Source organism: Prenolepis imparis, unplaced genomic scaffold (genome assembly GCF_030444845.1).
Source record: "Prenolepis imparis isolate NDT839.2.m4 unplaced genomic scaffold, iyPreImpa1.0 SCAF_8, whole genome shotgun sequence".
NCBI lineage: Eukaryota > Metazoa > Arthropoda > Insecta > Hymenoptera > Formicidae > Prenolepis > Prenolepis imparis.
Genome location: NW_028141166.1, coordinates 12,176,986 through 12,204,699, shown reverse-complemented (window position 1 = coordinate 12,204,699; position 27,714 = coordinate 12,176,986). Strand labels below are relative to the sequence as shown.

Here is a 27,714-nt window from a genome sequence, read left to right as displayed (position 1 = left end):
ATTAATTATTTACATTTTGCAGATTACTTTTAATAAATATAAATTATTTTTCATTTTAAATTATTATTGATGTGCAGTGAGAAGAATGCTGCCATTATTAATTTACGCAATGCATAAATTAGCCCCAATCAAGGACATTTATCTTGTAACAAAACTATCGTTTTATTGCAAATGAGAATTTCTTTTTTTCACATCTTTTGTGAACAATCATATCATGCTGTATGATTCTCCACATTTTTCGAGATACTTCAACAGTGTTAACATTGTAATTTTCTTATCATAGCTATCGAAGGCTCAATCGATTCCAATTTGCAAGAGGTAGCATTACCGAGGCAATATATCTTGGATTCCTTTTTGCTTTTTCCATTACGTTTGATAATGCGCGCCTCGAGAATATTTCCAACAACGATACCATTCGAGATTTTTCACAAAACAAAAAACACGATCTATCTGTGCATGTAATCGTTATAAACCGTTCATTCGTATTACGAGGAACAATATAATGCTCTAGTGTGGAAGAAGGGTGACAACGTTAAACGACAAAGTTTAACTCGAGGGTAAGTAGGATTCTTATTGCGTTGAATATATAAAGCTTCTGGTGTAGCAACTAATTAGAAAATATTTTCCTCACGCAGTTTATATTATTTAAGACAAAACGATTATTTTGTGTTAATGTAAAATATTGTAATACCGACGTGTATTAGCCAAGTAAACAAGAATGACGTAAATACTGGCTTAAACGTGTAGTTAATACTAGCTTAATGTATAGTGACACTGATGTTCCAATCTTCCCGCGTAATTTTCGTTGTAGTAGTTAAATCGCAGCCTCGATAAATTATCTTTATTTCTCTTGCGTTTGTTATTTAACTTTTTATCCGAAAACATGCACGATTATTTTATATAAAATATAAACATTTATTGCATTTTATTTTTTATATAGCATCTGTACAAACAAAATATATAAAAAATATACCGTTATATACTAGAAAACAGAAATGTTTGTCATCGATCACAAAGCAAACGTTAAACAAAATATATAAATTCTTCCTATTTCTTCTTATTTATAGGGAAGGGGAGAGTTCTCTTATTCCAATAGTTCATAACTTCTAATAACATTTTTTTTTTAAGAGAGAATTTCTTACATATGTGCCATTAAAAACGAAATTTCTCACATTGCTCCTATATAAAAACATTATCTTAAGTACTATTACAAAAACCTGTATCCATCAACCCTTATTTAAGACCGAAGAAAAAGTCGGTGGCGAAACTGCGAACCTTTAGATCTAGGGTATGCACCCAAGATCGTCGTACGCGACCCTTTACGACCGCAGTAATTCTTTAACGAGGCCACGCATACGACGGATCTGCCCTTGGTTATCGGTGTAACTTCGAACAGCGACATGGCTTTCTTACCCCTGATGGAGTCGCACTAGCCATACCAGCTAAAGTCTTGCCGGAAGGCTTTCTACTTTTCTTCTCGCCGTTTTAAATAAATTGTACGAAAAACATAATTATGAAACAGCAACATGTGTACTCAACTACGTTTGCATGGTTGTTTTACTTTTGATTATGTTTTCTGTTTAATACACATAATGTAAAAAAGACTTCAAAGAACATAACAAAGCTTGATATTAAAAGACTTATAGAATATGCGTGTGCACATTCTCAAAAAGAGAGAAAAAAGTGTTTTTATGTGTATTATAACTCATTATAATTTTCGACAAATTCATATTCATTATGTAAATATAAAAACTTTCTTATATAAAAAAGTTATTTCAAAAAATATAATAATTCTTGCATTTTTTAAAGCTAATTGTATTTTTAAATGATTGCACTCTCTTCGATTAAAATACATAATAGTACTTTCTATGACATGATAACTTTCTGTATCACCATTAAATATGTGAGATATCCGCATCTAAAGTATAGTACATTATTCTCTCTCACTCACACACTCACACACACACACACACATACACACACACACACACACACACACACACTCTCTCTCTCTCTCTCTCTCTCTTTCTATTTATTTATCTCTCTCTTCGCATTATGTACTATGAGAAGAAAAAGATGCACTTTATACTATAGTTGTACGCGTTCGCGCAAAGAGCACTATGTGCCGACAGTGATTTATTGTAACGTTTCACATAACATACTTTCAAGAAAACTCAACCTTAGATATAGAATTGTTATGATATGTTGATGAAAGAGTTGTACAAGTACTCTTTTCGTCGTAAACGCAAAGGAAAAATAGAAATTGCTACAAAAAAATGTAAAAGAAATTTTCCTTCAATAACTTTACATTTATTCTTATCATTCTTTCTTACACAAATCATTTTAGATATTTTATTTCATAAAGAGTTGAGAGAGACACACGCGACTGTTGATACAACGAATAACTTTCAATAAACGCAAACTTTCCGCGAAGTTCATGCCAAACTTTCAAAAGTCAAACTGGATTTTCATTCTAGGAATTTTCAGCTTCTCCTATCGCGCATTGCGGACTCGAATATATCGTAACGGATGCACAGTACACCGGATTTGTTTTACCATTTTGGAAGCGGTTAAAGTTACAAAGCCGGATTAGAGAGCGTTAGTATGCAAGAAAATAAGATATTATTACGAAACAGTAATTCCGCGATCGAAGAAAGTTGAGAATTGCCAGAGTTGTAGCCTTATTTACTATCAAACTGCTGTTTCGTGGAGTATTTCTAAGACTAAAAATTACCCGCCCTGTATAGTACACCTTACGAAGCGATGAGATGAATATGCATTTCGACAATAGAGACGAGAATTACTCCTTGACACAGATCCCAGATTATTGCTTCGCTCTTGAGACGATCTAGTCGCTATAGAAGACGAGATATATGTATATAGTAAGAGTGATCTCTTCTAAGAAAATTCGACCGCGATATTGCACAAATGTAACGATTCACTGAGATCACAAAAAAAACATCGTCATGAGCAATTTCGTTAACTTTAACATTTGCCCATTTCCCATAAAATGACGGGAATCTTAATAACGCAATAATGTCTCTCCTGTCACTGTTCTTATCGCAAGCAATTATATTAACGTTTATGCGAGCATATTTCCGCGAGGCAATTCAAAATTGCATAAGAGAACAGGCAAAGGCACTTTCCATCTGATATGACATTTCTCATGAATTTTATTCGAATATTTTTAGAACAGTTAATGGATACTGATTAAACAATGCGACATTTTACATCTAAAATTTCTGGATGCGATCAAAAAGAAAATAACTAAAATAATTTATCAATATTGACATTTAGTTACGTCCCTCTCCCCCCTCTCTCCCTTTTTCTCTCTCATAAAAAGGCTTCCCTTTTACGTGTGGAAGTTTAAAGAACAATAGAATCATAAGGATCATAATGGACTGGCTGTATTTTACAAATATCGACATCACAATATATCTTCGTGATTTTAACGCAAGTGAGTTGCTATCCAACCACTGGAAATTTTCATTACGATATTCGATTACAAACATGCAATATTTTCGAGAAATGTAATCGTAAATGGAGACTATTGCCACGGTAATTTTATAGCATCAACAGTACAAATATCGTGCATATCTATCTATATTATAGTCAGGTATTTAACAATCATATTATAATGCATTGCGCGTACAATACCTGCATAAATGAAGAGCCTTTTATTAAAAGGCGCATAGCGTAGCCGCAGAAATTTACGGGCCATTTCAGTTCTTAATTGATCTTTACATTTCATGCAAGATTTAATTCCAAAATACGTAAAGGCGTTCACTTGTGAAATGTGCTTATTTATGTACAGTACAGTGTATTTACGCTTTTGAATCTGCATTTCTGCAGTTTCTCATTGCTTTCATTACTAAATACGTGGTTAATCAACTTCATGATGATGTGACTTTCAAATTTTCCAACAACCTAATAAATCTTTCAAACCAGTGATAACAGTATATCATTGAAACAAATAATAAATATTTAAAATGTATCGATAAGTAACTTTATATCCGACATATTATTTTGAAACATTAAAATTAAATGTTCGACACACATATCCAGTGTAAGCTATATGTATTATTTTTATTCTGAAAAGCACTATGAACAGAAAAATAATTTATCGTATATTTCCGCAATTTTTTCGCGCACATAAACTTGCGTTAACATTTTTAAAATTTTATTATAAGCAAAAAAATCTGCTGGGAATATCCTTTTTATGTGCATAAAGAAGCGCGAACTTAATTAGTCACGACAATGTCACTTTTAAACAAGCCAGACGCAATTAACCACCGTGGCGATGATCTGAAAGCATGGTCTTGTTTACCTGGGTTTTTCTTTTATAACGTCGAATGTTTAGTCAGCTCAGAAAATGTTACAATATTATTACTAGAGAGTTACGCGTATATACGCGTATATAGACAGTCAACAATTATTTATTAGAAACTCTAATTAAAAACAGTGAACTAAAGCTATTATTTATTATTAAACTATAAATATGTGTTAAATTTTCTCGGTTTCCATTACATTTATCCTACTTCTCTATTTATTTCATACGCATATATCGTGACCTTTATTAAATTTCTTATATTTGAGCTATTCTTTTTCTCAATTTTTTTTATTTCTCATATACACGTTGACTCGCGTAATTTTACCGGCACTTTACGAGAACACTATGAGCAAGAAAAATTCATATATAAACATGAATCTAATTCACAATTTATTTATTTAGAAAATTATTTATAATTTTCAAAAATTCAATGCTATGATTTCTAAGCTATGCCATGGTTTCCTCCTAAATTTTTGCGTTCGAGATATAAACAGAGATAAATCAATTACATCTATATAAAAAAAAGTGGAAATAAGAAAAGCTTTACTACATCAAATCTTAGGTGTAATTACACAAATGAAAAACAATTGTATGTTAGAATTGAATGTAAAATTACAATGATGTGCACGCGGTTTACACACATGCGATGAAGTGCATTAAAACGGAAGTTTTTGAAAATTTGCTCTGAATTTGATTATTTTACCAGGAAATAAGTGTGTGTAATTTCATTTCACGCATGAAAAAAACAGAATCTTCTCTCTTATTTTTTAAAATAATTTTTTTTTTCAAGTTTCTCTAATTGTTATATTTTCATATAAATATCGAAAATTGTTTGCTCACATTGATAAACTTTTATTCAAAATAATTCAGAAAAGATATATTAAAAAAAATATATATATATATACATATATATGTATGGAACGATATTAATCGTTATTTTTTTTCTCATTTTTTGTAAATCACATTTTTGAAGAAAAATTTAATCTGTACAAATATTTGTATTCAATTTCATGGCAGAGACTGCAAAAATTGACTTCATCGGATTGTTTACATAATTTTTATATTAATCTAACTTTTATACTAGTCTAATTTTCGATAAAATAAGCACGGACGAATCTGGATTATCGAGATATAAAGTAACAACATATTGTTTTGTCGAAACGTTATTGCTTGATATACGTCAACAATGCAAATATATTACCGATGAGTCAATTCCGCGCACTGCCAATGATTATCCATTAAACCTCGAATAATGGCGGTTTATATAATATAATTTTGTGGTGACGCCTCATTTCCGGGAAAGATGTGACATTATTTGGAAATAATTACGTAAGCGCGATGAGAGTGCATCCGCGATTAAACTCGAAATTGAAACTATAATGTAGAACTTTTATTACTTTCAGATCCCGTTTGAAAGTTTTCTGTAACCATCGCAGTTGCAAATTCTACTAATTAAAAATTATATCTCAAAAATCATATTGTTTGCCCTTTTAATAGAAAATTACTAAACTTAAAATTATAAAATACAATTAAGTTTATTGTAAAGAAATTGCAATTTTTTTTCTACATTCATTATCTTATTACATTTATTACCTTATTACTATTTACATATATGACCTGTATAGCGCATGATCTCAAAAATACCTTATAAACAAATTCTTTCTCTCTATAATTATACAAAAATAAATGTATAAAAACGTACATTAAGGAAAAACATATATTTACAATAATAATATTTGAATAAATTAAATATTGAAATTAATATTGAAAAATTAAATTTTTAATATTACAGTATAAGTATAAGTAATATAATTATTTAAAAAATAAATATATAAATATAACATAAAAATCTCTCTTTATTATCTTACAGTGATTTTCTAGTGGATTACACAACACATACACCACCAAATTTATAACGGGCTGATAAATCGCGATGAATAAGCATGGCTTTATGTTTTTTACTTTTTTTTCTGTCGCGATGACGGATTAGAACTCTTTTTGAATATAGAAAACGTTAAATCGTCCGCTTATCCTACATTGGATTTGCGCACAAATCTGCATTCATTCTGCTTTTGATATCCGACGGCTACGTTGAAATGCAAAATGCTCTCTGCGATAGTTTCATATTGCTAAAAATATTCTATTTCTATAAGATCTTTCATTTTTCACATAATTTGCATACAATGAAATATGACATATTTCAATCTTATGATTATTCGCATAAACGTTACTTCTAAGAAAAACAATTATTCTCTCTTAATTACATCTTCTTTTATAAGTAAGAAAACAAATTAGCATCTTTAGTACTTACGATATCATGAAGTTGGCCTTGAGAAAGATTTATTATCATATTTTGCTGAATATAATACTGTTTGCTCTCACAAGTTTTAAAGAGCGAAATAATCCAGCGAAATAATAACTTTAATATATTTTTTGCGTATTTGATTAATGATGAAGAAACTTTAACGTATCGCATGCTCAAAGATCAAAATTGATAAATCCTGAGAGAATTATATTCTATTGAATAGAACTAATTTTTTTCTGTAAGGAGAATTTTTAAACGAGATATCGGTAAGTTTAATCGAATAAGTTTCTATGTAGCTAAAGTGAGCTTGCGTCTTGTCTTCCGACTTCTTATTGATTTTGTGATCGAATCAGTATATTTTCCAATAATTTGAAGTAGAACAAGATCCAATTGAGAATTTATCCTAGTTCTATTGCTCACTTCAGAAACAATCGTGTAATTAAAGTCGTAAAATTTGAAATAGAGTTTAAGCACTCCATTCAATGTTACAATTTTAAGTATAAATCACATTAATGTTATTTTTTTATTCGAAAATACATATATAACATATGATTAGATATAAAAAAAAGTTTACTATAAAAATATTTATTAAACGTATTTAATGAAAATAACACAATATATAAAAAGCAATATTTATAATATAACAGATTGTAATATATTATTTTTATTGTGACAATTAACTACATCTGTGAAAATTATTTATCATTATTTATCATCATATCATCAAATTATTTATCATCATAAGTACATCTGATATTTTGCAAGATACAAGAATTCTACAATCAAAAATGCATTATTTGCCAATACAAATTTCCGCTACATATAACGTAGTCGTAATAATCTATTATTACGTATGTAAATCGAACAAAATTAAACTTTTAATTCTGCCTATTTTCTGCATATAACTTTTTAATTAATTCATTTAATTAATAATATGATTAAGAAGAAAATAACAGTTTTAACTAAATATATAATTAATTATAGAAAAAAATACAGATTTGAAAATTTTAATACCAATACATGCAAAGTTATATTTTGCTAAAAGCTACTTCTGACCAAAATGTATATACAATTTGCCATGTATCCCTTGAAATTACCCTATCAATTTATCTTCGTAAAAATATACCGCAGTAACTATTGATTTATTTTATCAATCTCAAGGCTAATCACACCCGCTTTTCCGAGCACGAGCCAAGAGGGCAGTTAAAAACAAAAGATAGCTAAGTATATTCTCGGAAGATACTCGGAGTACGTTAATGCTCAGCATCGCGCACTAAATTCTAAGATCGTGCTTTATTTTCGCCACGGGTCAGCAGAAAGCTATTATATCACATTCTGCGACTTTTTATCAAGCCACACCATTGATATCTCACTGGAAATATCTTTTATAAGAAATAAGTGCGCACTTGTGTAGATTGTCTTATTAAGTCTTCCTTATCATCCAATGTATCTCTCTTATATCATCCAATATAGCTCCAATATAGTTAAGATTTGAGATCATATTCGGGAGTATCATTCGCAATTTTGTTTTACACAGTTTCATAAATTTGTGCATAATATAAATTATACTAATATAAGATTTTACGGGTAAAATACAATTTGAATTTTAAAATATAATTTTCATAATAATTTTTAATAATACAAAAATTAAATGAGCATGGAGCATAGTTTGTAGTATTTTTTGTATTTTCATATAGTTTTCTGTATTGTTAAATAGTATCCATATAAATGTTAGTATTTAATAAAAATTAAGAAAATAATACAATATAATAAAGGAAACGTACAATTTTGCGAAAATGAACAAATGACAAATTTCATAAATACCATCAAAATATTTGATTTGGTTAATTTATCTTAGCTATTCAATAAAAATAAATAATATTTTAATGATTATTTTTGCCTTCGCTATTTGCTGAATTAATTCAAATCTCAAACAATTGATTAAAGTATCTAAAAAATAAAATATAAAATATCTATAGTCATAGTTACAACATTATTAGTAGTCAAATATTATTATCATATATAATACAGACATTACATATTGTACAGAATAACAGATTAAATTTGGAAAACGTTGTTCTTATATCGCAAATATATAATAGTACACGAGTAAATGTGCCTGGAAACAAAATTATGACTCCCAGTGGGTGTACAGCCATTAGGCCTGAGTCCTTTATAAAAAGCTGTGTAAAATTCTACCTCGTTATTTATTCAGTAACGCGGAATTAATAATGAGTTTTGATGTGCTAAAGGAATTTCAGTTTTCTCACGATGCTACATAATTCTTCTGTCCGACAGAAACAAAAATAAATTAAATGGATTTTTCAGGACAATTCTTCTGTGATTGTATAACCCCCATGATGAAGTAATTATTTTCAATCAACCAAAGACATTTGACAAAATTTTCTTGTTCTTTAAGAAAACATGATTTATATAAAATTTATACAAATCTTTTTCAACAATACGAAACAATATAACAGTATGGTGTTGTTTTTTTAAACTGAGATATATGTACATATTAAAAATCCTATTAAAAATCAAGATTACATATTTTTATTTCAAGATTTCCGATGTATATTTTCAAAAATAACGGAAATTCCTTTAATTTTATTATTCTAATAAGTGTACACACATATAATTATTAATATTATTAATAATATTTATAATAATAATAATATATTAATATAATTAATAATATTTTTTTTATTAATTTTATTTACATTTTCCTGCATAGGCAAGGACTCTTGCACTAAAATTTGTTAATAGGAATCCTGCGAGCATGATCATCGTATTTTTCAATTACTTTCTCATCACATAATCCTTTCGTTTCATGTTTTATAGCGTCCTTGAAATACGATACAATCATCTAACATATTGCCTTTGTTCTTTGGACTACAAAAGACTATCACAGAACGATCGGAAGATGTTTCTACTTATGCTTAATAAGGCGAACGAAATGTTCAATGGCAAAGAAATGGATGTCCCTTCTTTTGAAACTAGCAGACGATTTTCTCGCTTTTCAAATAGCCCATGCAATGACATCAAAAGATAAACCTTGGAATCTATGACCACTCAAAAACTCGCTAAAGCTGCCAGTAAACTGGCTTGCAAAAAATAAATAATATTTAAAAACAATTTATATAAAAATCGAGATTTAAAATATTCAATATTCTATATTTGTTAATATAATGCAGGAAGACGTATACTAAAAAAAGATACTAATAAGAGATTCTAAAACAAAATATTTTATATACTTTGTAAACATTAATTAATTAAAATTCAAGCCGACAATATTCTAAATTATATTTTCAGAATGACAGTATATTGAGAAGCATTAATTATTGTATCGATCTATTAACAAAAGTTTCGAATATAAGAAAAATGCGACAAATCCATCGAATAGTTGCATTGCAAATATTTTGAAATTTCAGCGTGCAATATTGATTACCGTCGATTTTATCAGGCAACCGCTTATTCGGTTCATGCAAGTTTAATGCTTACAGCACCGTTAACGTTTTGTATCGAATAATGCCGCTTCGCACAAAGCAAAGAAAATATTTTCACAACTCACTATCATCATTAAATTGAATTCTCCGAAAGCTGCCGTTTCAAGAGAGGAAGTACTTACAAAATATTCGAATATACGAAGCGACGATATATCTAACGTTTTTGAAAAGAAGAAAAGTATCGATTGAATTTATATAAATAATGCCGCTTTTACTTGCAATACGTTCACTTTTTCATCAAAAATCGTTCAGATTTTTTGATAATAACACTTTGCTTCGATGATAACACATGCTATATTTTTGGTCCACACACTTGAAAAATAAGAGAGACATCGTAAAAAATATAACTCATAAAAATCGTATAAATTAATATTTCACTATTCCCACGAGATCGTAGATTCATGTTTAGTGTAAATGCGACGTCTAATGCATCTGATGCACCATATTAGTATCAGATGCATCAGATACATAAATGTAAGCTCGAAAGAGGCGATTTAACAGATGACATCTGATGCGTCATAGTCCACTCGTTTTACTCTCCCCATCTGTAAATAAAACATATGATGGATGAATACAATTTGATCTTGCATTAATCAAAACTAATGCGAGAGAATAGGAGGAGCGAAGGGGATAAAAATTAAATATCTATTAAATATATCGAGTCGAGATTATTTCGAAAAAATCTTGACAGTATACCAAGTAAAAAATTCGTGTCCCGTGCACAAGTATTTAATTCCAACGAAAAATTAAAATTTCGTTGGAATCAACGTACCGAAAACCGCGTACGGCTCCTATAGCCTTCTTAATTCTCAATTTATATTTATTATAGAAGGAGCCTTTATATTCTTAACTATTAAATATATATTAGGCATTATAAAGAGAAAAATATCGTGACTGAAACAAAGCGGAGATATTTAAAGAAAATTCTTTATCTCATAGGATGATTTTAGCGAAGCCTTTTATTCTGCATAATGACATTTCCCCAATTTCCATTTTAGAGCATCTCCTTTCGTATTCTCTAATAGTGATCTTTCGATTGTATGTTTTGCGTTCTTTAACTAAATCGTCGGCTTTTACGATACAGTCTTTATATGCAGATTTTGTCGAACAAAAGACTCTGCTTCTGTGATCACAGCATTATGTTGAAGTAATGCTCCATGTTTCTTCGAAAACCTTGGTCGATTAAATTGTCTATTGAAGGGGACGATCTAAATTTTTAATAGTTGATCTTCTTACATTTGCAATCACTATAAAAATGAGTAATTCTCCACTTCTGGAAGCAATTCACAACAATATAGAAATAAACATTTTTTTAAAGACATCTTATTTTTGTGTTTAAAAATTATTTTTCCGTATGTAAATGCTAAGAAATTGTATACCTATACCTAACAATTAAAAATCTTATATGCCACTCTTTATATATATATATATCTTTTTGCTAGAAAAAAATCTCTATTTCCATCTTACACACTTACCTCATGGTATATCGTCGCGACAGTCTAACAACATTCATAAACGAAACGGCGCCTCTCGTCTTAAAGCGAGACTATAAGTCGCGCAACAGGCGTTTTTGTCACCATGTATAACAAATCCACTACTGTGCGTTCTGCACATTAAAGATAAAAAAAACTTTTATATATTTTTTTTATATATTTATACAGGATTCTATAATCTTTTGCTATATCCTAGATCCGAATCTCTCACAGTCTATTTAATAATTTTTATTCAATATAGAATAATTTTCTTATGAGCAAAATATTTTACATATTTATACAGGATTCTATAATCTCTTTTGCATTTAAATCAAATATCAACGCAAAATAACATGTTAAAATTAGCATATTAAAATGCAATATATATTAATATCGAATAATACACAATAAGAGAAAAATATATAAAATAACTAAAAAAAAAAATGTATTTATAAAGAAGCTGTAATTGGACATTAAAATTCTTGTAATTTTATTTAATAATTTTATATTAAGCATATGATAATACTTAATACAATGCACAAAAATATATTATAACAAAGTTATATGTAGTTTCATAACTAATCAAAGAAACATGTTCTCTCATAATCACAGTCGTGTGAGTAAGGGTTGCAGACGATAGATGTAGGATTAATTATGCATGGTCCCCTAACAAATTATCTTATGAAAACTCCATAGAAAGTTTATAGTGTTTCGCTAAGATCGCTAAAACACCGACGGTATATGTATGTTAGAACAATACTCTGTATACATAATACTGTAGGTCCAATATAATACTTAATATTGATCTTATACATATATATATATATATATATATATATGTATGTATAAGATCAATATTAAGTATTATATTGGACCTACAGTATATATATATATATATATATATATATATATATATATATAAACATACATACATATATACATACATATATATTTCTTTTTCGTCTTTATTATGCTTTAAAATAGCTATTATTAACTAAAACCCGACTTATTTCTTTAAAAAGCTTATATAGTATATCATTTAGATTATTGCAGTCGTGTTCGCGACTAAACTTTCAGAAATTTTCCACGATAATCCAGCCAGACATGTAAAAGTCTAAATTACGAGGGTCAAGGCAAGATGTTGAGGTAATTTGTGATAATAATTCGCTCCAAATACCTGCCAGCTTTTCACATTTACAGACGTGAAGAAAAAATAAAAATAAATAAAAAGCAAAAAGAAAAGAAAAGAAGCAACTTTATAGTAAATCAGTGATGATATCTTTTTCTTCTATTTTATCGTTGGTCGTCTTTCTTATAGTAAATAATCTTCATTTATACATACATATATATACATATATATATGCTTAAATATGAGAAAGTAAGTATTGTTAGGCACGAAACAACGAAATATGATAAGACTACTCGAAAATTACAAATATATATTACATAAAAGTTTTTTCCAAAAATTACATTATTTTATTCTATAACAAATGCTATCTCATTAATCTGCGAAAAGAAAGATAATATTGTAACAAATTAAAGTTTAAAAAAATGCATTTTTTTATATATATAATTTTATATATATAATTACATTCTTTTAAAGTATAATTTAATATTTTTCAAAGAGGCTTGTATATACTCTCTTTACGTTTTTTCTGTGTATAAATTTCAATAATTTTAATAAGCTCTATCATTTCGCCCTTAGCTTTCAAACTCAACATTAATTCTAATATAATTCAACTATTTGAGCATTATGCATTATAAAAGGCAATCATACTAATGTTACATAAATCTTCAGCAATATTTATTGATATATGATCTGCCTGAATTTTTTTTGCATGAAAATATGCAATCATGCTTTGATACTATGTGCATTTAATCGACGTTTATTATTTCCCATTTTACTTCAACCCCCATTATAAATTATCCTTACGTAGATTAAAATCGTGTGCCGTTGCATCGACAGTAGCATCAATCGTGCTAGTTATCAGTCGGGCAATAATTCAAAGTAAGCTAGCTTCAAGTCCTCTCGTCGCTCAAATCAGCCCAAATCACCGATAAATCTATCTACCATAAACGAACGTGAACGCGTCTCGGATCATTCACGATTGATACAGAAACAAAAAGCAAATAGTCTGCTAAAATCTGACGAAATTAACGCCAATCCGGCTAACAAATATCGATAATTTAACAGATATAATTCAACGATTTATATCTATAAATAAATCGTTTATATCATATCTCTTTGATAAACTTCCATATTCCTCGGCTCGCTCGAAAGCGACGTTACTCCGTCAAGAAACAAAGGATGGTATATCGTACCCATGTACATAAACTATGGCATAGACACCGGGCCATGTACAAAGGACCGTGTTATGCATTAACGAAACTGCGACAGGTGCCTTAAAGCCTATACACGGAAGAGCGAAACACAATCGCTCTCTACGGTAACGATGCAGCGTCATCGATCATTTTCGTGAAATGCGGTCACGGGGTTCTCTCTCGCGTGTGTCAAGATCTTACGCTAAAGATATTAAATTGTCACTTGCTATGCTCCACTGCATCTGTAGATGACGTTCGTCGAGAGAGAGAGAGAGAGAGAGAGAGAGAGAGAGAGAGTATAGATAATAATTCATTAATTAAGCGACAGTATGAGTAAATATAGAGCTACACGTTGTTAATGATACCAGAAGCGAGGTGAGAAATTCTATTGAATTTTTTGTGGTATATTACGTTCTCTCATAAAACCAGCTGTGGTTCTTGTGTTGAGCAAAAAATTATAACATTATATTTGTTTTAAATTCATAATAGATTATTACATTATTATATTTTTATATTATCACACACATAATATACCAAAATAAAAATGAATTTTCATATTTCTTATATTATTTTTGAAGTTTTATATTTTACTATACATTGTATTAGGTTGGATTGATTAATTAATTAACATCTCTCTATAAAATATAACATTATTAAAAAGCGGTAGAAAACCATACATTTTGCCTTTGTAAACAAGAAAACAATATGCTTAAAGAAGACTGAGAGAGCATGTTGAAATTAATATATAAAAATAAATTTCGTGATATATAAGCTATCTCAACAACTCCAAAACTTGATACTGAATATCATCAGACATGTGACTTGAACTTACATTTTATATCCCAGATCCGAATCTCTCACAATCTATCTAATAATTTTCATTCTATAGAATAATTTTTTTATGAGCAATATTTTTATCTTGGAAGTAATTAACTATGTTAATCAAATAACATTTTCAATCGGAAAGTGATTCTCTTTTAATTTATTATCTATTTCCCGCGGCAATACTTTGACAAAGATCCATCCAGTCTGCGCAACTTCCTTCAAAGTGTGAATATACGCTCGCGGCGATATCTGGAGCGTTCCATTGTACATTCGACATCGTAAACAAGGATTCACTTTATAGTTCCACATTCGCGGGATTTGCAGCAGGCGGATGAACGCAAAATGTTGGAAAAAAAGAAATAAGTTTTTTTCCATCTTTAAAAAAAGCTTTTGTCTCATTAGCGAATACAATAATAAACAGTTCATTCATCAATTACATTAAAAATCAAATTAATAAATATACAGAAAAATGAAAAAAGAAGATATATAAAAAACAGCTTTTCTTAAGATATCTTTTTTGTACGCTTAGAAAATTATCTTTATGTGGAAATAATATTTTTCACACATGAAAGAATCGTCGTGATATTATTACACAATGTTTGAATAGCCAATTTTTCGACTAATGGGTATAAAGAAATGGCTTTTCTTCTTTTTGCAATCTTTAAAATTAATGGTGAATTCTTTCTCTCTTTTCTGACGAATAAACATCTTACATTTGCGATATGCGAAAAAAAATATTTAAACTTCGACTAGATTTTTTTCCTACGATCAAACAAAAGGCTATTTCTTTCTCGATAAAAAAAAAGCGATATAGCTTTGAATGTGAGTCAATTTAAATACTCGAATTTTTTTCATATAACTCTTGACACTGATGTACGATACTATGTATAAAAAACGATATAGCTTTGAATGTGAGTCAATTTAAATAGTCTAATTTTTTTCATATAACTCTCGACACTGATGTACGTTCCCTTTAGATCCCCCATCTGCTTCGGCCATAGTTATTAAATTTTTTTATTCGTATCATATCAATAGAAACGACCAAACCAACCAGTAACCGTCAAAGTTCTCTCGACGATTTTAATTTTCCTTATTGACATCGTTCTATCGCTCTCATCTCTCCTCCGTAGAATTTTCGCAAAACTTTGATTATTACGTGAATACACATCAAATAACTTTATCTCGTCTTATAAACTAATCATAGAGAAATTCTATTTTTTGAAGATCGATTATTTTTTTGCAAGTTTCAATATGATTTCAATTTTGCTTGACTAAATCACACACAATTTCTGTCTCTATTTTTTTCTCAATAACATACATATACATATACACATATAAGGATATATATTATAATTAAATATTTAAAAATTATATCCAAATTATATCCTAAAATATTTAAAAAATATATAATTTATATAACTTTCTTTGTAAATTAAATCAGCATAAATAAATGATCTTTTAATCTGTTTATTACACGTGCTGTTATATGTAAATTATCCGTTAAAGAATGACATAAAAAGCATTACAGCGACAATTATTAAGATAATTGAATGCGATTATGAAAAAAATACGATAAAGAACTCTAGGATAAAAGTTCAACATATGTGGAATATATTGAACATATAGTCATATATCTTTTTCTTCTTTCTATCTCTGGCTTGTTCACTTTCTTTGAGATCGCCGTGAGATAGTAGCTTCTTCTCCTGGGAAATGGAAACCTTCACACTCTTTTTCTTTTTTTAGGTGAAAAAAGTTTAATCCGTTTATCTTATAAAGTATATATAAGTGACACATAATCTATTATATCCATGTTTAATATATATGTTTACACACACACGTGCGCACATGTGTGTGTGTGTGTGTGTGTATTGTTGCGAAATATCTTATTAAAGTGCAGGCAAAGCTTAAATTAATCCATTTTGTCATATCTAACTATAGAAAAATACTTATATAAAGTTAAGATACATAAAATATAAATTAGAAATAATATATATATACACAACTTAATAATTAATTAATTAAATACAAATATTATGTTGCGCGGGACATAGCAACTTTGATAGGATATGATTTAAGGATTAAAATTAATAATTTGCAAATATATATATTGAGAATGCTTATTATTATCGTCAACACAGCGTTATTTGTATAGCAATCATATTTGCTACTTCGGTGAGGTGAGGGTCTTTTCTATCTTTTCAGAGAGTTATAGTCTCATAAGGATACAAATGAATCCCGTGAGACATACATAGCTTTTACATCGGCCATACGTTCACTGTACAGGTGAGCCTGTGTGGAAAATGTGAGGTAAAATATTGGCATTTCATAGTGTCTTTCACGGAATGGCTATGTATTCACCTCGCACTTCTAGGCTGATGGACTTCAGCCATTTCAGAAAAAAAGAAAAGAAAGATAGATGTTCCATCTCAATGCCAGTGGCGAAAATCATCCGAGTGGAATGACATGACGTAAAGAGGATGCCAATGCAAGGATCATATAGTGCATATGGAAACATGCCATGTACATTTTCTAAAGATATATTTCTATCGATAATTTTCTAAAGATTTAAAAGAGATTTATGTATTTAAAAAAATATACACACGTAGACACAAACACCCACTTGCGAGAGAATTGATAAGAATTATTTGATGTTTTAAAATAAAAAAAAACTAATAAACTCGAGATTGATAGTATTAAAATTTGAATGAAGATAGAGGAAATTTTTTTCTGAAGGTGTCCCGTTTATTAAATTAATGATTTTGTTCATTGACGACGGCTATATTGATTAGAAAAATCATTTCACCTTATATAGTTTAAATTTCTCATTAAAAAATAATATTTGTCTGCTATAATTATAAAAATATCAGAGAATAATGAAAATAACAAAAAATATAGAAAATATATGTGTATAATCCTTTAGCTCTCTATTCGTATTCTTTCGACTTGCTGCATCTCACAAACAGTATCTCGTGCAAACCTCTGCACATAAAGTAGATATATATATATATACTATATTAAATAATTTGATATAAAATTATATAATAACTCTATCCTTATATTTCATCTCAATACGATCATGTCTTCATACTCGTGTGCGTTAAATTCTAGTAATTTAAAAAATTTATTAATTTTTTATGAAATTTGTTAACAAATATGTCCCAATCGTACACAAAATACATAAATAAAAATATATCATATATACAATTTTATCTAACAATAAATAATCTATTTGAAACATTCTTTTTCTGATATATCGATTTATATTAATTTCATAACGTGTAAAAAATCATTTTTGTAAAAAAACTTGAATCAATAGATCTTTTATTTTTTTGTCACATATGAACCACTGATAAAGTTTTTCGAGCACTTGTATCGCCACTTTGTGCCATAAATATCGATTCAATTCGTGCGTAATAAAAAATGAAGATTATCTCGAGATACAATAAAAGTTTTTGTGTTCATGCGGGAAAAAAATAGGTTATCTCAAAATCTAGCGAAATATCAGAATAGTCTGTTACATGGAATATGGGTGGCTTTTCATCGAATGATATATACAGACATGCGATTGAAATGTATATAATATATATACCAAAATATCTAATAAAAAATATATATACTTCATAATAAAATGCATATAATATGTGGATCATTTATCAATCATTATACATTATATATATATATATATATATATATATATATATATATATAAATTTATACATTAAACGGCATAAAAATTTAACGAATATAAAAGTTAGAAAAAATTTTAGATTAAAATCTAAATTTTTTATTAAATTTGATTATTGGTGGTTCAATTCACATGCTGTGGAGAATTCACGCGAAACTTACTAACGAACAAGCCAGAGCAAATCAAGAGTTCCTTCCTTTTTGACTTGTATCGGAAACGCTGATGATTGCAAATAGACAACTACATTGCTCGCGATGTAATGAACTTACAGGCTGTAGTGATCGATTTTCAGAGAAAATAAAGAGGAATTTCGAGTATATTGATAAGCAAAAAGTTGTCGGTGTATAATGATTCTTGACCCGCAAAATGAAAGTGCAAGAAAAATAGTCCTAATAAAAAGTACTTCGCACTTCAGCGAATTTTCAATATTGCGTCGACTGAATAACGAAAGATGGTATCGATTCTCGAAGGCCATGACTCTTTTCTTTTCACGTTCGATATATATATATATATATATATATATATATATATATATATATGAATATATAAAACGCATATCCTAGAGTCCTAGACATATAGAAATACTGTCTCTCGAAAATATATCGAAAAGATATATCTCAAATATTTGTGATAAACACGATAAGAAGAGCGGTGCTATAAATATGGACACATTCTTTTCTTTCCACTTCTTTTTAAACCCGACTAGAACACTACAAAGCGCGCGCTTCGCGCGCGCCATTTATTTCCTTCAACTATACATATAAGCTGCGTTCGAGAATGTGCTACTAATATGGAACAAAGATAGAATGATGTTTCGAATTATTCGTAGCGCATTCTCGATCCACAGCTTGTACGTTAATTACATATTATACAACAATTATAATATTTATCTTTTCATCTTTTGGTACCATGCAGACACCAGCGTACAAATTTTTTAATATGATAAACATAAAATAAGGATGCATCGGATAGGGTCAGCTGCAAAAAAGTATCCATTTCTAATATTTTAAGACGAGCCAAAAATTCATCGACTATACATTTTAATAGTACATTGATTACAGAATCATTTGGTACCAAACAGACACCAGCGTACAAATTTTTTTAATTGATATACTTAAAATAAGGTTGCGTCGCATAGGGTCAGCGGTAAAAAGTATCGATTTCCAATATTTTAAGACGAGCCAAAAATTCATCGATTATACATTTTAATAGTACATTGACTAAAGAATCTTTTGGTACCATGCAGACACCAGCGTACAAATTTTTTAATACGATAAACATAAAATAAGTATGTGTCGCACAGGGTCAGCGGTAAAAAGTATCGATTTCCAATATTTTAAGACGAGCCAAAAATTCATCGATTATACATTTTAATAGTACATTGATTACAGAATCTTTTCGTACCATGCAGACACAAGCGTACAAATTTTTTAATACGATAAACAAAATAAGTATGCGTTGCACAGGGTCCGCGTCAAAAAAGTATCGATTTCTAATATTTTAAGACGAGCCAAAAATTCATCGATTATACATTTTAATAGTACATTGATTACAGAATCTTTTGGTTCCAACCAGATAACAGCGTACAAATTTTTTAACTTGATATACATAAAATAAGATTGCGTCGCATGGGGTCAGCGGTAAAAAGTATCGATTTCCAATATTTTAAGACGAGCCAAAAATTCATCGATTATACATTTTAATAGTACATTGATTACAGAATCTTTTGGTACCAAACAGACACCAGCGTACAAATTCTTTAACTTGATATACATAAAATAAGATTGCGTCGCATGGGATCAGTGGTAAAAAAGTATCGATTTCTAATATTTAAAGACGAGCCAAAAATTCATCGATTATACATTTTAATAGTACATTGATTACAGAATCATTTGGTACCAAACAGACACCAGCGTACAAATTTTTTAATACGATAAACATAAAATAAGTATGCGTCGCACAGGGCCCGCGTCAAAAAAGTATCGATTTCTAATATTTTAAGACGAGCCAAAAATTCATCGATTATACATTTTAATAGTACATTGACTAAAGAATCTTTTGGTACCATGCAGACACCAGCGTACAAATTTTTTAATACGATAAACATAAAATAAGAATGCGTCGCACAGGGTCAGCGGTAAAAAGTATCGATTTCCAATATTTTAAGACGAGACAAAAATTCATCGATTATACATTTTAATAGTACATTGATTACAGAATCATTTGGTACCAAACAGACATCAGCGTACAAATTTTTTTACTTGATATACTTAAAATAAGGTTGCGTCGCATAGGGTCAGCGGTAAAAGGTATCGATTTCCAATATTTTAAGACGAGCCAAAAATTCATCGATTATACATTTTAATAGTACATTGACTAAAGAATCTTTTGGTACCATGCAGGCACCAGCGTACAAATTTTTTAATACGATAAACATAAAATAAGTATGTGTCGCACAGGGTCAGCGGTAAAAAGTATCGATTTCCAATATTTTAAGACGAGCCAAAAATTCATCGATTATACATTTTAATAGTACATTGATTACAGAATCTTTTCGTACCATGCAGACACCAGGGTACAAATTTTTTAATACGATAAACATAAAATAAGTATGCGTCGCACAGGGTCAGCGGTAAAAAGTATCGATTTCCAATATTTTAAGACGAGCCAAAAATTCATCGATTATACATTTTAATAGTACATTGATTACAGAATCTTTTCGTACCATGCAGACACCAGCGTACAAATTTTTTAATACGATAAACATAAAATAAGGATGCGTAGCACAGGGTCCGCGACAAAAAAGTATCGATTTCTAATATTTAAAGACGAGCCAAAAATTCATCGATTATACATTTTAATAGTACATTGATTACAGAATCATTTGATACCCAACAGACACCAGCGTACAAATTTTTTAATACGATAAACATAAAATAATTATGCGTTGCACAGGGTCCGCGACAAAAAAGTATCGACTTCTAATATTTTAAGACGAGCCAAAAATTCATCGATTATACATTTTAATAGTACATTGATTACAGAATCTTTTGGTTCCAACCAGACAACAGCGTACAAATTTTTTAACTTGATATACATAAAATAAGATTGCGTCGCATGGGGTCAGCGGTAAAAAGTATCGATTTCTAATATTTTAAGACGAGCCAAAAATTCATCGATTATACATTTTAATAGTACATTGACTAAAGAATCTTTTGGTACCATGCAGACACCAGCGTACAAATTTTTTAATACGATAAACATAAAATAAGAATGCGTCGCACAGGGTCAGCGGTAAAAAGTATCGATTTCCAATATTTTAAGTCGAGCCAAAAATTCATCGATTATACATTTTAATAGTACATTGACTAAAGAATCTTTTGGTACCAAAGAGACACCAGCGTACAAATTTTTTAATACGATAAACATAAAATAAGTATGCGTCGCACAGGGTCCGCGTCAAAAAAGTATCGATTTCTAATATTTAAAGACGAGCCAAAAATTCATCGATTATACATTTTAATAGTACATTGATTACAGAATCATTTGATACCAAACAGACACCAGCGTACAAATTTTTTAATACGATAAACATAAAATAAGTATGCGTTGCACAGGGCCCGCGTCAAAAAAGTATCGATTTCTAATATTTTAAGACGAGCCAAAAATTCATCGATTATACATTTTAATAGTACATTGACTAAAGAATCTTTTGGTACCATGCAGACACCAGCGTACAAATTTTTTAATACGATAAACATAAAATAAGAATGCGTCGCACAGGGTCAGCGGTAAAAAGTATCGATTTCCAATATTTTAAGTCGAGCCAAAAATTCATCGATTATACATTTTAATAGTACATTGACTAAAGAATCTTTTGGTACCAAAGAGACACCAGCGTACAAATTTTTTAATACGATAAACATAAAATAAGTATGCGTCGCACAGGGTCCGCGTCAAAAAAGTATCGATTTCTAATATTTAAAGACGAGCCAAAAATTCATCGATTATACATTTTAATAGTACATTGATTACAGAATCTTTTGGTACCAAACAGACACCAGCGTACAAATTCTTTAACTTGATATACATAAAATAAGATTGCATCGCATGGGATCAGCGGTAAAAAAGTATCGATTTCTAATATTTAAAGACGAGCCAAAAATTCATCGATTATACATTTTAATAGTACATTGATTACAGAATCATTTGGTACCAAACAGACACCAGCGTACAAATTTTTTAATACGATAAACATAAAATAAGTATGCGTTGCACAGGGCCCGCGTCAAAAAAGTATCGATTTCTAATATTTTAAGACGAGCCAAAAATTCATCGATTATACATTTTAATAGTACATTGACTAAAGAATCTTTTGGTACCATGCAGACACCAGCGTACAAATTTTTTAATACGATAAACATAAAATAAGAATGCGTCGCACAGGGTCAGCGGTAAAAAGTATCGATTTCCAATATTTTAAGACGAGACAAAAATTCATCGATTATACATTTTAATAGTACATTGATTACAGAATCATTTGGCACCAAACAGACATCAGCGTACAAATTTTTTTACTTGATATACTTAAAATAAGGTTGCGTCGCATAGGGTCAGCGGTAAAAGGTATCGATTTCCAATATTTTAAGACGAGCCAAAAATTCATCGATTATACATTTTAATAGTACATTGATTACAGAATCTTTTCGTACCATGCAGACACCAGCGTACAAATTTTTTAATACGATAAACATAAAATAAGGATGCGTAGCAGAGGGTCCGCGACAAAAAAGTATCGATTTCTAATATTTAAAGACGAGCCAAAAATTCATCGATTATACATTTTAATAGTACATTGATTACAGAATCATTTGATACCAAACAGACACCAGCGTACAAATTTTTTAATACGATAAACATAAAATAAGTATGCGTTGCACAGGGTCCGCGTCAAAAAAGTATCGACTTCTAATATTTTAAGACGAGCCAAAAATTCATCGATTATACATTTTAATAGTACATTGATTACAGATTCTTTTGGTTCCAACCAGACAACAGCGTACATATTTTTTAACTTGATATACATAAAATAAGATTGCGTCGCATGGGATCAGCGGTAAAAAAGTATCGATTTCTAATATTTTAAGACGAGCCAAAAATTCATCGATTTTACATTTTAATAGTACATTGATTACAGAATCATTTGGTACCAAACAGACATCAGCGTACAAATTTTTTTACTTGATATACATAAAATAAGGTTGCGTCGCATAGGGTCAGCGGTAAAAGGTATCGATTTCCAATATTTTAAGACGAGCCAAAAATTCATCGATTATACATTTTAATAGTACATTGACTAAAGAATCTTTTGGTACCAAAGAGACACCAGCGTACAAATTTTTTAATACGATAAACATAAAATAAGTATGCGTTGCACAGGGTCCGCGTCAAAAAAGTATCGACTTCTAATATTTTAAGACGAGCCAAAAATTAATCGATTATACATTTTAATAGTACATTGATTACAGAATCTTTTGGTTCCAACCAGACAACAGCGTACAAATTTTTTAACTTGATATACATAAAATAAGACTGCGTCGCATGGGGTCAGCGGTAAAAAGTATCGATTTCCAATATTTTAAGACGAGCCAAAAATTCATCGATTATACATTTTAATAGTACATTGATTACAGAATCATTTGGTACCAAACAGACATCAGCGTACAAATTTTTTTACTTGATATACTTAAAATAAGGTTGCGTCGCATAGGGTCAGCGGTAAAAGGTATCGATTTCCAATATTTTAAGACGAGCCAAAAATTCATCGATTATACATTTTAATAGTACATTGACTAAAGAATCTTTTGGTACCATGCAGACACGAGCGTACAAATTTTTTAATACGATAAACATAAAATAACAATGCGTCGCACAGGGTCAGCGGTAAAAAGTATCGATTTCCAATATTTTAAGACGAGCCAAAAATTCATCGATTATACATTTTAATAGTACATTGACTAAAGAATATTTTGGTACCATGCAGACACCAGCGTACAAATTTTTTAATACGATAAACATAAAATAAGTATGCGTCGCACAGGGTCAGCGGTAAAAAGTATCGATTTCCAATATTTTAAGACGAGCCAAAAATTCATCGATTATACATTTTAATAGTACATTGATTGCAGAATCATTTGGTACCATGCAGACACCAGCGTACAAATTTTTTAATACGATAAACATAAAATAAGAATGCGTCGCACAGGGTCAGCGGTAAAAAGTATCGATTTCCAATATTTTAAGTCGAGCCAAAAATTCATCGATTATACATTTTAATAGTACATTGATTACAGAATCATTTGGTACCAAACAGACATCAGCGTACAAATTTTTTTACTTGATATACTTAAAATAAGGTTGCGTCGCATAGGGTCAGCGGTAAAAGGTATCGATTTCCAATATTTTAAGACGAGCCAAAAATTCATCGATTATACATTTTAATAGTACATTGACTAAAGAATCTTTTGGTACCAAAGAGACACAAGCGTACAAATTTTTTAATACGATAAACATAAAATAAGTATGCGTTGCACAGGGTCCGCATCAAAAAAGTATCGACTTCTAATATTTTAAGACGAGCAAAAAATTAATCGATTATACATTTTAATAGTACATTGATTACAGAATCTTTTGGTTCCAACCAGACAACAGCGTACAAATTTTTTAACTTGATATACTTAAAATAAGACTGCGTCGCATGGGGTCAGCGGTAAAAAGTATCGATTTCCAATATTTTAAGACGAGCCAAAAATTCATCGATTATACATTTTAATAGTACATTGATTACAGAATCATTTGGTACCAAACAGACATCAGCGTACAAATTTTTTTACTTGATATACTTAAAATAAGGTTGCGTCGCATAGGGTCAGCGGTAAAAGGTATCGATTTCCAATATTTTAAGACGAGCCAAAAATTCATCGATTATACATTTTAATAGTACATTGACTAAAGAATCTTTTTGTACCATGCAGACACGAGCGTACAAATTTTTTAATACGATAAACATAAAATAACAATGCGTCGCACAGGGTCAGCGGTAAAAAGTATCGATTTCCAATATTTTAAGACGAGCCAAAAATTCATCGATTATACATTTTAATAGTACATTGACTAAAGAATATTTTGGTACCATGCAGACACCAGCGTACAAATTTTTTAATACGATAAACATAAAATAAGTATGCGTCGCACAGGGTCAGCGGTAAAAAGTATCGATTTCCAATATTTTAAGACGAGCCAAAAATTCATCGATTATACATTTTAATAGTACATTGATTACAGAATCATTTGATACCCAACAGACACCAGCGTACAAATTTTTTAATACGATAAACATAAAATAATTATGCGTTGCACAGGGTCCGCGTCAAAAAAGTATCGACTTCTAATATTTTAAGACGAGCCAAAAATTCATCGATTATACATTTTAATAGTACATTGATTACAGAATCTTTTGGTTCCAACCAGACAACAGCGTACAAATTTTTTAACTTGATATACATAAAATAAGATTGCGTCGCATGGGGTCAGCGGTAAAAAGTATCGATTTCTAATATTTTAAGACGAGCCAAAAATTCATCGATTATACATTTTAATAGTACATTTACTAAAGAATCTTTTGGTACCATGCAGACACCAGCGTACAAATTTTTTAATACGATAAACATAAAATAAGTATGAGTCGCACAGGGTCCGCGTCAAAAAAGTATCGATTTCTAATATTTAAAGACGAGCCAAAAATTCATCGATTATACATTTTAATAGTACATTGATTACAGAATCTTTTGGTACCTAACAGACACCAGCGTACAAATTCTTTAACTTGATATACATAAAATAAGATTGCATCGCATGGGATCAGCGGTAAAAAAGTATCGATTTCTAATATTTAAAGACGAGCCAAAAATTCATCGATTATACATTTTAATAGTACATTGATTACAGAATCATTTGGTACCAAACAGACACCAGCGTACAAATTTTTTAATACGATAAACATAAAATAAGTATGCGTTGCACAGGGCCCGCGTCAAAAAAGTATCGATTTCTAATATTTTAAGACGAGCCAAAAATTCATCGATTATACATTTTAATAGTACATTGACTAAAGAATCTTTTGGTACCATGCAGACACCAGCGTACAAATTTTTTAATACGATAAACATAAAATAAGAATGCGTCGCACAGGGTCAGCGGTAAAAAGTATCGATTTCCAATATTTTAAGACGAGACAAAAATTCATCGATTATACATTTTAATAGTACATTGATTACAGAATCATTTGGTACCAAACAGACATCAGCGTACAAATTTTTTTACTTGATATACTTAAAATAAGGTTGCGTCGCATAGGGTCAGCGGTAAAAGGTATCGATTTCCAATATTTTAAGACGAGCCAAAAATTCATCGATTATACATTTTAATAGTACATTGACTAAAGAATCTTTTGGTACCATGCAGACACCAGCGTACAAATTTTTTAATACGATAAACATAAAATAAGAATGCGTCGCACAGGGTCAGCGGTAAAAAGTATCGATTTCCAATATTTTAAGTCGAGCCAAAAATTCATCGATTATACATTTTAATAGTACATTGACTAAAGAATCTTTTGGTACCAAAGAGACACCAGCGTACAAATTTTTTAATACGATAGACATAAAATAAGTATGCGTCGCACAGGGTCCGCGTCAAAAAAGTATCGATTTCTAATATTTAAAGACGAGCCAAAAATTCATCGATTATACATTTTAATAGTACATTGATTACAGAATCATTTGATACCAAACAGACACCAGCGTACAAATTTTTTAATACGATAAACATAAAATAAGTATGTGTTGCACAGGGTCCGCGTCAAAAAAGTATCGACTTCTAATATTTTAAGACGAGCCAAAAATTAATCGATTATACATTTTAATAGTACATTGATTACAGAATCTTTTGGTTCCAACCAGACAACAGCGTACAAATTTTTTAACTTGATATACATAAAATAAGACTGCGTCGCATGGGGTCAGCGGTAAAAAGTATCGATTTCCAATATTTTAAGACGAGCCAAAAATTCATCGATTATACATTTTAATAGTACATTGATTACAGAATCATTTGGTACCAAACAGACATCCGCGTACAAATTTTTTTACTTGATATACTTAAAATAAGGTTGCGTCGCATAGGGTCAGCGGTAAAAGGTATCGATTTCC

The 27,714-nt window shown here is 29.8% G+C and overlaps 1 protein-coding gene across 2 annotated transcripts in view; it reads left to right on the top strand.

Annotated features, from left to right (window-relative positions):
- The window catches only part of Glurb (metabotropic glutamate receptor B), a 157,009-nt gene that overhangs the window by 367 nt on the left and 128,928 nt on the right, over positions 1-27,714 (top strand). For both annotated transcript variants that reach the window (XM_083044249.1, XM_083044250.1), the window contains exon 2: positions 284-557. The gene's annotated coding sequence lies outside the window, so the exon portion shown is untranslated. The remainder of the gene's footprint in view (positions 1-283; positions 558-27,714) is intronic.